General features: G+C 42.3%; 1 pseudogene; it reads right to left on the reverse strand.

Annotated features, from left to right (window-relative positions):
- The window catches only part of LOC132535332 (large ribosomal subunit protein uL6-like), a 39,048-nt pseudogene extending 28,446 nt beyond the window's left edge, over nt 1–10,602 (reverse strand).
- Nucleotides 10,603–13,188: the final 2,586 nt, after the last annotated feature.

Raw genomic sequence — 13,188 nt, forward strand, 5'->3', positions numbered from 1 at the left:
GAACTGAATTAGACTCAAGTGATGACCTGGACAGAGAGAGTTATTATTATTATTTACCTTGAAAAGATTTACGATAACAATGTGGGATGTTTGAAACTGGATGGTAGAGAAACTCTCCAGTTAAACCAGTGAAGTGCTCTTTCTCTATCTGAATGAAGAAATGGCCAGGAATAGTGAAACATATGCACAAGGTCAGGTAAAAAATATATACTAAATAAATAACTAAACAAACAAACAAGCAAATGACTGACTATCAAGCCCCAGGATTATCACAGTGTGAAATTAGGCCAGAGTGAGAAAAGTTTGGATGTTTTATGTGAGGTTTAGGAGTTGCCCAGCCTGGATTTGAAGAAAAGGAAAGGGGGGGGGAGGGAGAGAGGGAAAGGGAGAGGGGGAGGGGGAGGGGGAGAGGGAGAGAGAGAGCGAGAGGGAGGGAGAGAGAGAGAGAAGTAGAAGAGAAGGGAAATACCAATAGAAATTAAGGCAGAATATGCTAAGTGCTACCATATCGTTCTCTAGCAAGTGTGAAAACACACTGAGATAATTTAGCAGATTATGATTATTTTTTCACTTTGAAAAGATTTACACTAACAACATGGGATGTTTGCAACTGGATGGTAGAGAAACTCTCCACTTTAACCAGTGAAGTGCTCCTTACTGGAGTCAGTGTCCCTGCCCCTCTATCTTTGCCCCACCCCTTCTCTGCTCCATGCTTTTCTAACTCAGATAGTTAGATGTTCTCAAGGGAATCCTCTTTATAGTGTGATTCCTTACGAGCTGACATTCAAGTTCTAAGAAATGTCCCTGTAATTTAAACTTGAACTTGTTCAAAGCAGCCTCTGAGTCTGGATTGCATTAATTAAATCCCTCCTGTTGAGGCACAGAAAGTACCTGAAGGGCACTGCACTTCTCTCACTCTCTGTCCAGGTCATCACTTGAGTCTAATTCAGTTCTCAGTTTTCCCAAATAAAATTTAAAATTCCTGAAAATCATGCACTTTCCTCCCCTCCCTCTCCCCCTTCTTTCCTTCAGTCATGATCTTGTACACATAGTTGTTGAAACTTTAGCTTAAAAAGGGTTTAGGTGAGCTGAGATGCTTAAAAGGATGCACAGCGAGTTACTGGGAACGGGTTTAAACAATACAAGGTTTATTAGGGCGGTGCAAAAGTATGGGACAAACATATTAGATACACAAAATAAGCAGTTATCATCAGGGGTTAAGAGTATGCTAGGTCCATAAAGTCTGAGTATAGTTATTAAAAGTTTAGTCCCATAAGATAAGCAGCTATCCGCTGAGGTACAGGTTGCTCATGCCTGGAGGTGTCTTAAAGAGTTTACTAATGGGGCCTGGCGGTGGTGCACCTGGTTGAGTGCACATTACAAAGCACAAGGACCTGGTTTGCATCCCACCCCCACCTGCAGGAGGAAAAGCTTTGCAAGTGGTGAGGCAGGGCAGCAGGTGTCTCTCCGTCTCTCTCCCTCTCCTCTCAATTTCTGGATGTCTAATAAATAAAGATAATAAAGAAAAAAAAAGAGTGTACCGGCTAGCAGAGTCACACTGTGCAGTTCCCAGGAGAAGTAGCCCTGTCGGATACCTGGAGCACCTCCGCCAAGATGCAGCAGCAGCCAAAGAGAGAGACCTGCTCAGAGTCCCATGCTTTTATACATTCTCTCCTCTGAAGCACCTCCTTAGGCTGATGTCATCCATATGCTAATAGTCCCAAACTCCTGTTGGGGTCACAACACATACTATCTCACTACTTTTGGGATACTTTTATCATTCAAGTGTCTGTGGGGGGAAGGGGTGTCTGGGGGAGGGGGGAGGGAGAAATGGAAAGGGGGAAAGGGAGAGGGGTAGATAAAAACACTGGAGCTCCCTGGGATGCTGTGGTATTCTCACAGATGGTACCAAGGCTGGAACCTGCTCCAGGAGCATGACAAGTCACCCGCCTGAGCTTTCTAGGCCTGACTCTGTTCCTTGACAGAAGCTCTGTCTCTAAAACTAGCATGAAAGGAATTCTAAACCTATTATCGTTATTAACGTTCACCCCTGCAGGGAGGTCTTCAAGGAAACCCCCCTAGGAAGAATAAAAGAGAAGGCATGTGGAGCCCTGAATATATAAGTTCCTAGAATTTCTTCCTGTTGGCAAAATTAGCTATGCAAGTAGAGAGTAAAATCTCTGCATTCCTTCCAAATCCAGTCTTCTAATCTCTTCAGCAACCTCTGCCTCTCTAAACTGTGAGCTGTCTATAAATTTAGCTTTGTATAAACTTCTGTGCATAGTTCAAACAGCAGATGCTGCCCTTTGAAATCTACTGTGAAGTCTGCTGCAGGATGGGTGGGGTTAAGTAAGCAGGTAGGTGAGAAGTAAGACCTTAGTGTGCTCTGCTGTCTGCAGTGGCAGGAGATTATTGTCAAGGTATATAGCCCCTTACCTCTGTTTTGTGGGAGACACTGGCCTCTGTGTAGCATGAGGGTAGTTTTTATTGTGTGTTTTTAAGTTCTGTATTGATGTGTGTGCCAATTACCTTCAGGCCTGACCTGTGCTGTTTTTAATTTTCATGGAAGTTAATGTGGGAAGTTCTTGGAGTCAGCCTTTCGAAATGCACCTAACGTTATTGTAAAGAACAGGAGGACTCATTCACTAACCAAGACTAAGGAAGAGACCACATTGGACATGAGCACCATCTGTAAATTCTGAGTTGGAGAAGCAACATGAACTGCATCTCCTTTTCCTCTCCTCCCCTCTCCTCCCCTCTCCTCCCCTCTCCTCCCCTCCCCTCCCCTCCCCTCCCCTCCCCTCGCCTCGCCTCGCCTCGCCTGCCTCTCCTTTTCTTTCTTACTTTCTTTCCTTTATTTATTTATATTTTTGCTAGGAGATTGAAAATGAAACATACATAAGGAGCTGTTTTTTAGTCTGCAAATCCCTGAACTCACCAGGGATTCTTTTTTATCTTCGATGCTTTTGATCTGGTTTGCATTGTTTTCACCACTAAAACAGTAGTTTAAACTCATCTCTAAATTTCTAAGAGTGCCACACTGTTGGGGGCAGGGTGTGGGGGTGGGGGAGGAGTAAGACTGAGGTGTCTTCCTTATCCTGTCTGGTTCACTAGTTTTTCACAAAGAATGTGGTCAAGCACTACATATTTTATTTAGGAAATGGAAACCACACATAGAGAAAAAATGCAGCTCAGGGGAAAACCGTGTGCCTTGGTTCAAGCTTGCCTCTTTAATTCTGATATGTCTGCCTGCAATGAGCTTCTCATGGTCTATTAAATGATCTGACACTTCTATTGCTCCTGCCCTCCAGGTGAGGCCTTCTAAGGCCTTCTTCTTCCTTATAAGAAGAATGTTTGTATCTATTACTATATCCCCAGGTGTCCTTTTCTCTTTACTCTCAGTGACAGAGCCAAAAAACAAAGGATCCCAATCCCATTTACAAAAGCTCCTGGTCTCACATAGTAGTCCCCATGGATATGGTGTTCAGGTTCCTCTGACCTTAATCTTCCCCTAACATTCCCTCTGCTGGAAGTATGGTTCAGAATTATTTTGGGGGTGAAAATAGAAAAAGGAATTCCAACTTCAATAATAGCTTCACTGCTAGACACGAATGTTGCACGGCCAATCCATAATCCCAGGCTGTCCCTAATCTTCAACAGGATAGCTTTTAAATTTAAGCATGATTTCTGTTGATAGTTGACCTTGAGCAATCTTTAGATTAGACAAGTTGATTTCAGATATCATAAGATGATCATGGAATGCCATTACCAATGACATGGGGGGGTGCCTGCTTGGTCCTGCATGCTACCCAGATTCAATACTGGCCCTCACCATGGGAGAAGCTTTCTCTTCCTATCTGAAAAAGGCAGCCCAAAGCAGTGCAACCTTTGTGACAAAATCACAAAAAAATTGCCATATGACTATACTTTGCCAGTGCCACCTTTGATGAGACAGCTCAAGACTTTTTTCCCAAAAAATATAATAGTAACTAAGTATAATAGAAATATTAAGATACAGCAGTGGCATACACTCTAGGGATTTATGTGATATGTTATTCTCTACTAGAATTCTTAAAATACCAGGTTACTTTTCTCCCTGCTTGAATCTCTTGAAACTGCAAACGGCCCAAGTGGTAACACACCTCGTAGAGCACACACTTTATCATGTGCAGGAACCCCGGCCAGGCAGGGGTGCATCTGGCTGAGCAGACATGTCACAGTGCCCCAGCCCCCACCTGTAGGAGGAAAACGTCACAAGTGGTGAAGCAACACTGCAGGTGTCTCTCTCCCTCTCTATATCTCCATCTCTATTTCTGGCTTTCTCTCTCAAATAAACATAATACGATTTAATTTTTTTAAATTGCAGAAACCCAAATTTAAGTTCCCTATTCCCCCTGCAGGAAGGAAGCATCAGGTTGGACAGAGCAGTGCTATAGTGTTGTCCTCTCCCCCCTAACCCCCTACCCCTGCCTCTCTTCTCACCTCTTCCCTCTCAATTTCTCTCTGTCTCTGTTTTTAATAAGTCACCAAGCGCAGTAGATTTATTGTGCAGGCACCAAGCCCCAGGGATAACCCTGGTGGCTATTAAATACACACACACACACACACACACACACACACACATATATATGTAAACAAAAATAAAATTTTGCTCATTTGAAGTATTCCATTTGGTTTTTACAATTTCAATAAATGCACAAGCATTAAATGCAGTTGGAAAATGGGAGATGGGACTAGAGAGATGTTACAGTAGTAGCACCTCACATTTGCATGCCTGAGGCCTGGAGCCCAAGTGTCAGGTATGGTAGAGCAGGCACCCTCCAAACTGAGCTATCTTGGCAGCCCGTGTCAATGACGTTGAAAATCAGTACTGCCAAGTTGAGCTAGCACAACAGCTCTCCTGGATAGTGTGTTGCTTGGCCATGTGCTTGACCCAGGCTTCAGCCTGGCTCCCACTATGTTGAAAGAAGCTTCAGGCTTCAGTCTCTTTTTCATCTATCTATCTATCTATCTATCTATCTATCTATCTATCTATCTATCTAATCTATCTATGTAGCTATCTGTCTGTCTATCTGTCTATCTATCTTAAAAGGTCAGCCTGGAATAGTGAAGTCCTGGAGATGGCAAAATAAATTTGTAAATGTCCAAGTGTACAGTTCTGCTAAGCTACAAGGCAGATTAAATTAGCCAGGAGGGAAAACTGCACCTGCCCTGCCTTATTGATGCAAAGTCACAGGAGGAATACTAGGTCAGCCACTTCTTTGAAGACTCAGCTGTAAAGGAGAACTGGACTGAAGTCCATTGGGTACACCTGGCATCTGAATCCCCCACTGTGGAAGCTGAACCTCCTTATACTATCCTTGTAATAAAGTCTCCACAATCATCAGGTCCCTATGTCCCTGACACCTTAACAGTCCCAGGAAAGACACACTTGCTCAGAAGCAGGGAGGACTCTGAATTCCAGGAAAGCATCACCTTTTCTAGGGAATCCCTACCTTACCCTAGTCCCCCTATTAATGTTTCCAAGAACACTCACCTCTTGCCACCCTCCCAGAGATCTTACTGAGACAGAGAACAAGGAATAGATGAAACAGAAAGAACTGAGTTTAACAAAAAAAAGTCAGCACCAGCTCACCAGCTTAACCCAATATGTCTTCGCTCTATTTTTGGAAGAAAGAAAGAGCTTTATTTCAAAATAGTTTAGGCAAAGTGGCTGAATGTGAGGGTCAAATCTGGCTCTGCATCTCTCTGTTTCATATAGTATTTACATACACAGAAATGGGTAGAGAAAGAGTTTAGGGACGTAGAGACTTTGACTTGGTGAGTGGCATATGATTGATTTGGTCCATTCCTTGGTAACAAGATTTTGAAATCCTTCTCCTCTCTTGCCTTTCTCAGATGGGCAATCAGGAACAATAGTGGTTGTGAGAGAAGATTTGCCGCAAGGTCTGGGCAGTGGCACATGCAGTAGAGTGGCATGTTACAATGTCCAAGGAGACCTGGGTTCAAATCTCTGGTCCACAGCTGCAGAGGAAAGTCTCACATGTAGTGAAGCAGTACTACAGGTCTCTCTCTCTCCCTCCCTCACTCTCTCTTTCCTCTCAATTTGTCTCACTATCCAACATTAATAATTTTTTTAATTAAGTTTAAAAAGATGTACTATTTCTGAAAAAAAAACATGTAAAAGATGTCTTACTTCCTACCTCTGCTACTCCAGTTGGAGACTGTACTATTGCTGTTCACTCTGTTAATAACGGCTAAGAGGTCCTTTAACTTGTTTTAAAGAATTATTCATACCCTAAGATGAATTACTGGCCAGGCAGGAACTAGAATATCTCTTAACCAATGATGTACTTTACTGTATTATGAGCTTAAACATGGTTTTTAATGTATTTTTTAATGATAACATAGTTTCAAGCATCACAATTAAAAAGCCCTTCAAAATGCTACAAAGAAATCATCAGTCTAGTGGAGTGTATTTTCCTATAATTGATGATAACTGCGTAATGATGTGGTAAGCTGGCAATTAGGCATAATTTGCTTATGCAAGTGAGTTTTTAAAAAATGGGGATCGATATTCAATCTACACCTATGTGGAAAGCAATTAATTTAATTGATGGGGGAAAAAACCCTCCACAATGGCTAATTATCCCAAAATGACCTGAAATACTCATGCAAATGAGTAGAATTAATTATACATGAATGATTAGATTATAGACATCATTTTTAAAACCTTGAAGTTGCTGTAGTTAGTCATTCATAAACTGTAGCAGAAAAGGTGATTTAATAGCATAATGGATGCCGCTGAGAGTCATCACCAGGTATTACCTGCAATTGGATGGGATAATGTCATCTCCAAACAGACAACGATGAGTATAAACAAGATGTGCCCAAATTTCTCACTCAGGCACAGTAGTCGCACAAAGAAACATTTATCCAAGAAACTGCTATTCTGTACGATTACTATTTCTCTCTCAAGTGCTACTTAGTTAGCATCTGCAGGAATTCCCAGAGAGTTACATCATTATATACTCCATTCAAAGGTAATAATCAAATACCCTGACTTAGCGATCACTAACCCTGAGTTTTTGTGTATGAGATAGGTGAACTTCCTTCTGTCTTTATCTAGCATTCTATTCGTCACACTAAGAAAGAGCTCAAAAGGAATATATTTTTAAAAATCAATATTGTGTGCAACTTGCAAGGGCAACACAACTCTTGAATTTTATTTTAAAAATCTCCATTGGCCAATAGGGGAAAAGGAAGTAGGTCTCTTCCATCATGACCCCACCGCCCATGACTGTCCTCTTCCTTCATATAGAGTCTCTCTCCTTCGTGTGCGCGTGGGCCTCCACATTCTCAGAGTCACACACTAAGAACCCATCCTGTAAAAGATCTGGGTATGCAGGATGCAGAGGTGATCAAGTTAGAGTTTCTTCCTAACAGGGAAAAATGCTAATTAAATTTTGGTTTTTGAACAATAATAGATGTAAGTTAGAGTTCCTTTCTTAGCAATAGTAGATGTAAACTAGAATTTCTGAACAATGCTTTTTAATCCCTTCTTGCTCAATTACACCAGACCATTCTCACTGTAATGCTATCTTAAAAAAAAAACAAAAAACATGCTTTGTGAATATCTAAAAACACTTTGTCCATCTGGATTGAATTTAAATTCAGAAGGCATTCTCTTTATCAGCATATCAATCTATTATCTAAATCTATCTGTACATATGTATATATATATATAGATTCACTGTCTGACTTGTTAAATAAACCCAAGGAATATGACAGAGCGTAAGCAAATTAGGGACAGTGCCACAAACAAAAGCAAGTCCCTGCGTCTGCTTTCACTCTCCACAGTGAAGCTACATTGCTGATATGATACATTTATTTCAGGAGCAGTAGTTTAAGCAAGAAAACCACATGCACATGGATGGAAGAGGGCATATCCTAACCCAGGCTACCTCCACTTTAGGTGAAAAGGTTTCATATTTTTGAGCTTGTATGGATATAAATATATATATATGCACACACACATATATAACTATATGTATTTGCTTATGTATTATGAAAGAGGAGGAAAAGAAATGGAGGCACTACTCAGCTCTGACATAAGATGGTGCTGGAGACTGTACCTGTGACCTCTGGGGCCTCCAGCATGCAAGCTGATGCTCTAACAGGCTGAGCTTTCTCCCACTCCCAGACCAGACTTTACAAACTGTTGAGATTCATTCTAAGACATTCCTGAATGTTTTGACTTTTTTTACTTGTATCAGCTACTCCCCCCCACCCCACACACACACCCACTGCCAAGTTCTGACCTTGCCTTCCTCTGGTCTCCCTGGTTGTCCTGAACAGACACTCTTGCTTGATTCTTGCTGCGCAGACAATAGGCAGTGCTATTAGCTCACCTTAAGGACCAAGCACACACTCCACAATTACTGGCAGTCTTTAAGCGGGAATCTTCAGAATCTCAAGTGCCTTTTGTAACAGCTCTGATATCACATTCAGTTTGATTCCATTTTTGTTCTTGGAAGAGTCCCCTCAGAAAGGAGGGAAACTGTTGTCTGGTGTCAGTTTCCTGGAGTGTTTTTCTTCAGTGACCCATTATGCCGGAGGGCTGAACTTGACCTCCCCAGCAAAGAGAAGGTATGCACAGGTAGTGCAAGCACCAGGCCTCAGCTTTTGCCTGCTCCATCACTGCAGGGCTCTCCAGGGCTTCTTTCTGGAACCAGAATATTGGTCCTGGACCAGGAGCTACACCAGACACCTCTAGTTCACGTCTTGGAGTGTGGCTCGGGGGGCAGGAGGTGACCAAGGTAATACAATAAGGGTTTTAAGTTTCTGGTCACCTTTCTGGATTTAGGTTGAAATCTTTCGAGAAGAAAGAAAGCTTATAGGCCTGGAGAGATCTCTCATCCATTTGCATGACTCAGGCTTGAGCCCCAGCACCACATAAATGGGCCAGGACACTATGAGAATATAAGATGCCTTCCACTCTTGAGAACATGTAAGTCCAGAATTTTCAGAGTGAGAATCTAGGGAACAGGAGCAGTATAGAGAAGCACACACAGTGTACTATGCTGAAGGACCTGCCCAAGGACCCATGTTCAAGCCCCCACTCCCCACCTGCAGCAGGACACTTCAGAAGCGGTGAAGCAGGTCTGCAGGTGTCTCTCTTTTTCTCTCCCTCTCTATCTACCCCCTGGAGGGTTAAAAAAAGGAGGATGAAAAAAAAAGAAAAAGAAAAGAATGGAAAAGAAAAGCAAAAGGCTAAAGCAGAGCCATTTTCTCTATATTGAGGGTGCTTCCCATTCCTATTGGCAGCTGGTAGCAGGAAAACTGGGGATCCACCACAGGCACATGAACGGGAGAGGTCAGGAGCACAGTCTGGACTCTGGGATTCTCACACTTTATCCAAAATGTTTGTTTGGTCCCCTGAAATTGGAGCCCCTCACCCAGAGGTAGTGTGTCTGGAGGTGTAAACTCAACGTGGCTGTCAGAGCCCCTAAGAAGATCACATATAGAGACTTAAAGATAAGGCAGGTGTGACAGGCAGCGTGTAGGAGCAAGGAGTTAACTCAGAGGTAGAGCTGATCCTTGCTGCGTGATGGTCTGGGTTCAACTCCTGGCCCTGGATAGGCCAGACTCGGTTGGTTCCCTCACCATCGTGCTACTTAGTTAGCATCTGCAGGAATTCCCATCGTTACTTTGATTTTTAAAATATTTATGTATGGGGGCTAGATGAGGGCTCACCTAGTTTAGTACACATATCACCGAGTGCCAGGACCCAGGTTTGAGCCCCTACTCTCCACTTTCAGAGGGGACTCTTCACAACTAGTCAAGCAGGTCTTTAGGTGTCTGTCTGTCTCTGTCTCCTCTTACCTCTCAACTTCTCTCTGTCCTGTCAAATAAAATAGAAAAAAATGGCTGCAAGAGGATTTATAGTGGCAACATAGGGCCCCCCACGATAACCCCCCACGATAACCCTGTTAAATTGTTACTTGGGGACTAAAGCTCTGGAAGTTTAGAGGAGACAGATCCACTTTCAGAAATCAAATTCAGCTGTAGGAAGGGGAGGGCAGGGTGCGGTCCATCTGCCACTTTCTCTGGCTAGGCCCAGAATGTGCTGTTATGTTTCCCTGCAAACTCTCCCAGAAAGAAAAGAAACAGGAAGAAAAGAGAGAAAGAGAGGGAGAGAGAGAGAGAGAGAGAGAGAGAGAGAGATCCAAAACCTACATCACTGGAAATAGATACTAACACCCAAGTAGCATATTCTCTGTAGCTAATTGCTGGTGTGACTACGCTGTAATTGTGTGACTGCCAATGTGTCTTCTCTGTCTAACTCTCCTGCCAAGATGGCAAATCCACACTTCGCAAAATCTGCAGGCACGCTAGCAGGGGACAGTGTTTTGAAGCAGAGTGTGTGGCAATGCTGTCATCATTTGACTTATTTTTATGTCCCTAATAACTCCCTCAGATGAGACTCACCCTGTTCATAAGCAGATTGTTTGCAGATATGAAGGTAAATGCATTCTTCATTAACAGCACGGAAGAATTTCCATCACTGCATTCTGTGGGAATGATATTTCTAAACTCCATTAATACTGCACTCTAGATGTCCAACCTACAGTGGCACGCAGACCCTCGCCTTAGACAGGACACACGGAGCTGGGAGGCAGGCCCATGGTATAAAGAATGTCTCACCCTGATTTGGCTAAGTCAGAGTCTGGCTTCACTTGGGCAGATGCATGCTTCATTCCCATTATGGATCCAACACAGTTCATAGTAAGATTAAGAAAAAAACACCATAGACAATATTTCATAGACAATATTCCATAGACAATATTTCATAGATAATATTTTTGTCCACTTCCACGTTAGCTGTCAAAGTCAACTAAAAACCATGAAAGTCATAGGCCCCAAGGAACATACCTAAAACAGACCTCCTAGATTCTTTCCAGCCTAAGGTCCCTATTCTCACTTGTTGCATTCCTACTTTTTGGTTCCTGTTTATTAAACATTATTTTACTGCTTTATATCTCATCCCTATTCAGCCACCAAATTGTAAATGCTATCATGATTCCATCCTGATTTCCCTGGGAAGACAACCTTACCAGTGTGTCATAGAACCTCACCTCTCCAGAGCCCTGCCCCGCTAGAGAAAGATAGAAATAGCCTGGGGTTATGGATTGACCTACCAACACCCATGTTCAGCAGAGATGCAATTATAGAAGCCAGAACTCCCACCTTCTGCACCCCTCAAAAATTTAGAAATGTTAGGGGAAGATGACCAGGCCTCTGAATTCCAATTCCATCAGGACTCAGAGAGAGAAGAGGAAAAAAAAAAAAAAGAACATTTGAAAGTAGCAATATATGTGGGTGTGACTTAGGAAGAGATGTCAGGACAAAAAAAAAGGTAAATATAACAGATATATAAATAACAGTTAGCAGATATTTACAACCTTGGGAGAACTACTGTAGCTTCCAATGGAGGGAATGGGGATACAGATCTCTGATGGTGGGAACAATGTGGAGAGATACATAGATGTTATCTTATAATTTTGTAAATCAATAGTAAGTCACTAATAAAAATTTTAAAAAGAATATGTCAGAAGCAGGCAGAGCTCAGTCAATACTGCATCCATTTTTTTTATGTGTTACGACTTGGGTTCTAGTCCCAGCACCCCAAGGAGCACCACATGGAGGAGAAGCTCCATGAACAGTACAGTGGTGATATGGTATATCTTCTTCTCTCTGTCTCTCTCTCCCATGTGTCTCTTTCTGATATTGAAATAAAAAATAAAGAGTCTGCCAAGAAGAGTGTAATAGGGCAGACATAAAATGCCTCCTGCATTAAAAAAAAAAAAAAAGAAAAGGAAAGAAGATGCTTAGGAGAGGATGAAGGATGAGAAGGAGGTTCAAATGGTCAGTGAGAGAGGGGGACAGTGCTGCTTTGGGGTGAGAATGTGGAGAGGAGACACATAGTCTTCTGGAATGTGAAACTATAGCCCTAAAACATTTAGTCTTGTGAACTAAACTTACCTCGATTCAAAAGGAAGAAGAAGGGGTCGGGGTAGTGGCACACCCAATTGAGTTTACATAATATGCATAGGCTTTGTCTCAGTCCAAAGTAAAGAAAAAGTATATATGTGAAATAGATGTAATCAGATTCTCAGAGAGGGGTGATCATAAGCCCCCAGCTTATTCTTGCTTTTCTTTATCATTATTATTTTTTCTTTGTCATCTCTGTCATCTCTTTCTTTGTCATTTCTTTTGTCATCTCTGTGTCTTCACTGCTCTGGACTTACTTTTTTCAGATAGAGACAGAGTCAGGTCTAGCATATGACAAAACAGCACGCTATCCAAATGACCTATTTGATGGGCCCTGTTCTTATTTTTTGTTTTTTATTTTATCAGGGGGATTAATGGATTACTGTAAACACAGTTATTGGTATATGTGTAAAGTTGTCTGCAAAACAATCTCATCACCTAGGTTCTCCTCCACCATCATACACCAGGACCTGAAAGCACCACCCAGCCCCAGATTCCTTTCCCTGGTACAATATACCAAACTGTTCTTCTTTTAATTATTTATAAAAAGGAAACAGTGATAAAACCATAGGATAAGGGGGGTATATCTCCACACAATTACCACCACCACCAGAACTCTGTATCCCATCCCCTCCCTTGATAGCTTTCCTATTTGTTAATGCTCTGGGAGTATGGACCCAAGATCATTGTGGGGTACAGAAGGTAGGAGATCTGGCTTCTATAACTGCTTCCCCACTGAACATGGGTGTTGACAGGTTGATCTATACTCCCAGCCTGCCTCTCTCTTTCCCTAGTGGGGCGGGGCTCTGGACACATTGATGGGGTTGTCTGTCTAGAGAAGTCTGGTTAGCATCATGCTAGTATCTGGAACCTGGTGGCTGAAAAGAGAGTTAGCATACAAAGCCAAACAGACTGTTGATTAATCATGAACCTAAAGGCTGGAATAGTGCAGATGAAGAGTTGGGGAGTACTCCATTTTGTAGATAGTTACTAGGCATATTTTTGTTATATTCCAAAGGGCCTGTGACTATACTAGTTTTTTGTTTGTTTGTTTTTTCCCTGAGCCTGAAATCTGATGTGCAGGTGGATCCAGGTTATTGTCTGGGGAGATGTTGTCATGGCTGGAAAAAGGAC

The sequence above is a fragment of the Erinaceus europaeus genome, chromosome 21 (assembly GCF_950295315.1).
Source record: "Erinaceus europaeus chromosome 21, mEriEur2.1, whole genome shotgun sequence".
NCBI lineage: Eukaryota > Metazoa > Chordata > Mammalia > Eulipotyphla > Erinaceidae > Erinaceus > Erinaceus europaeus.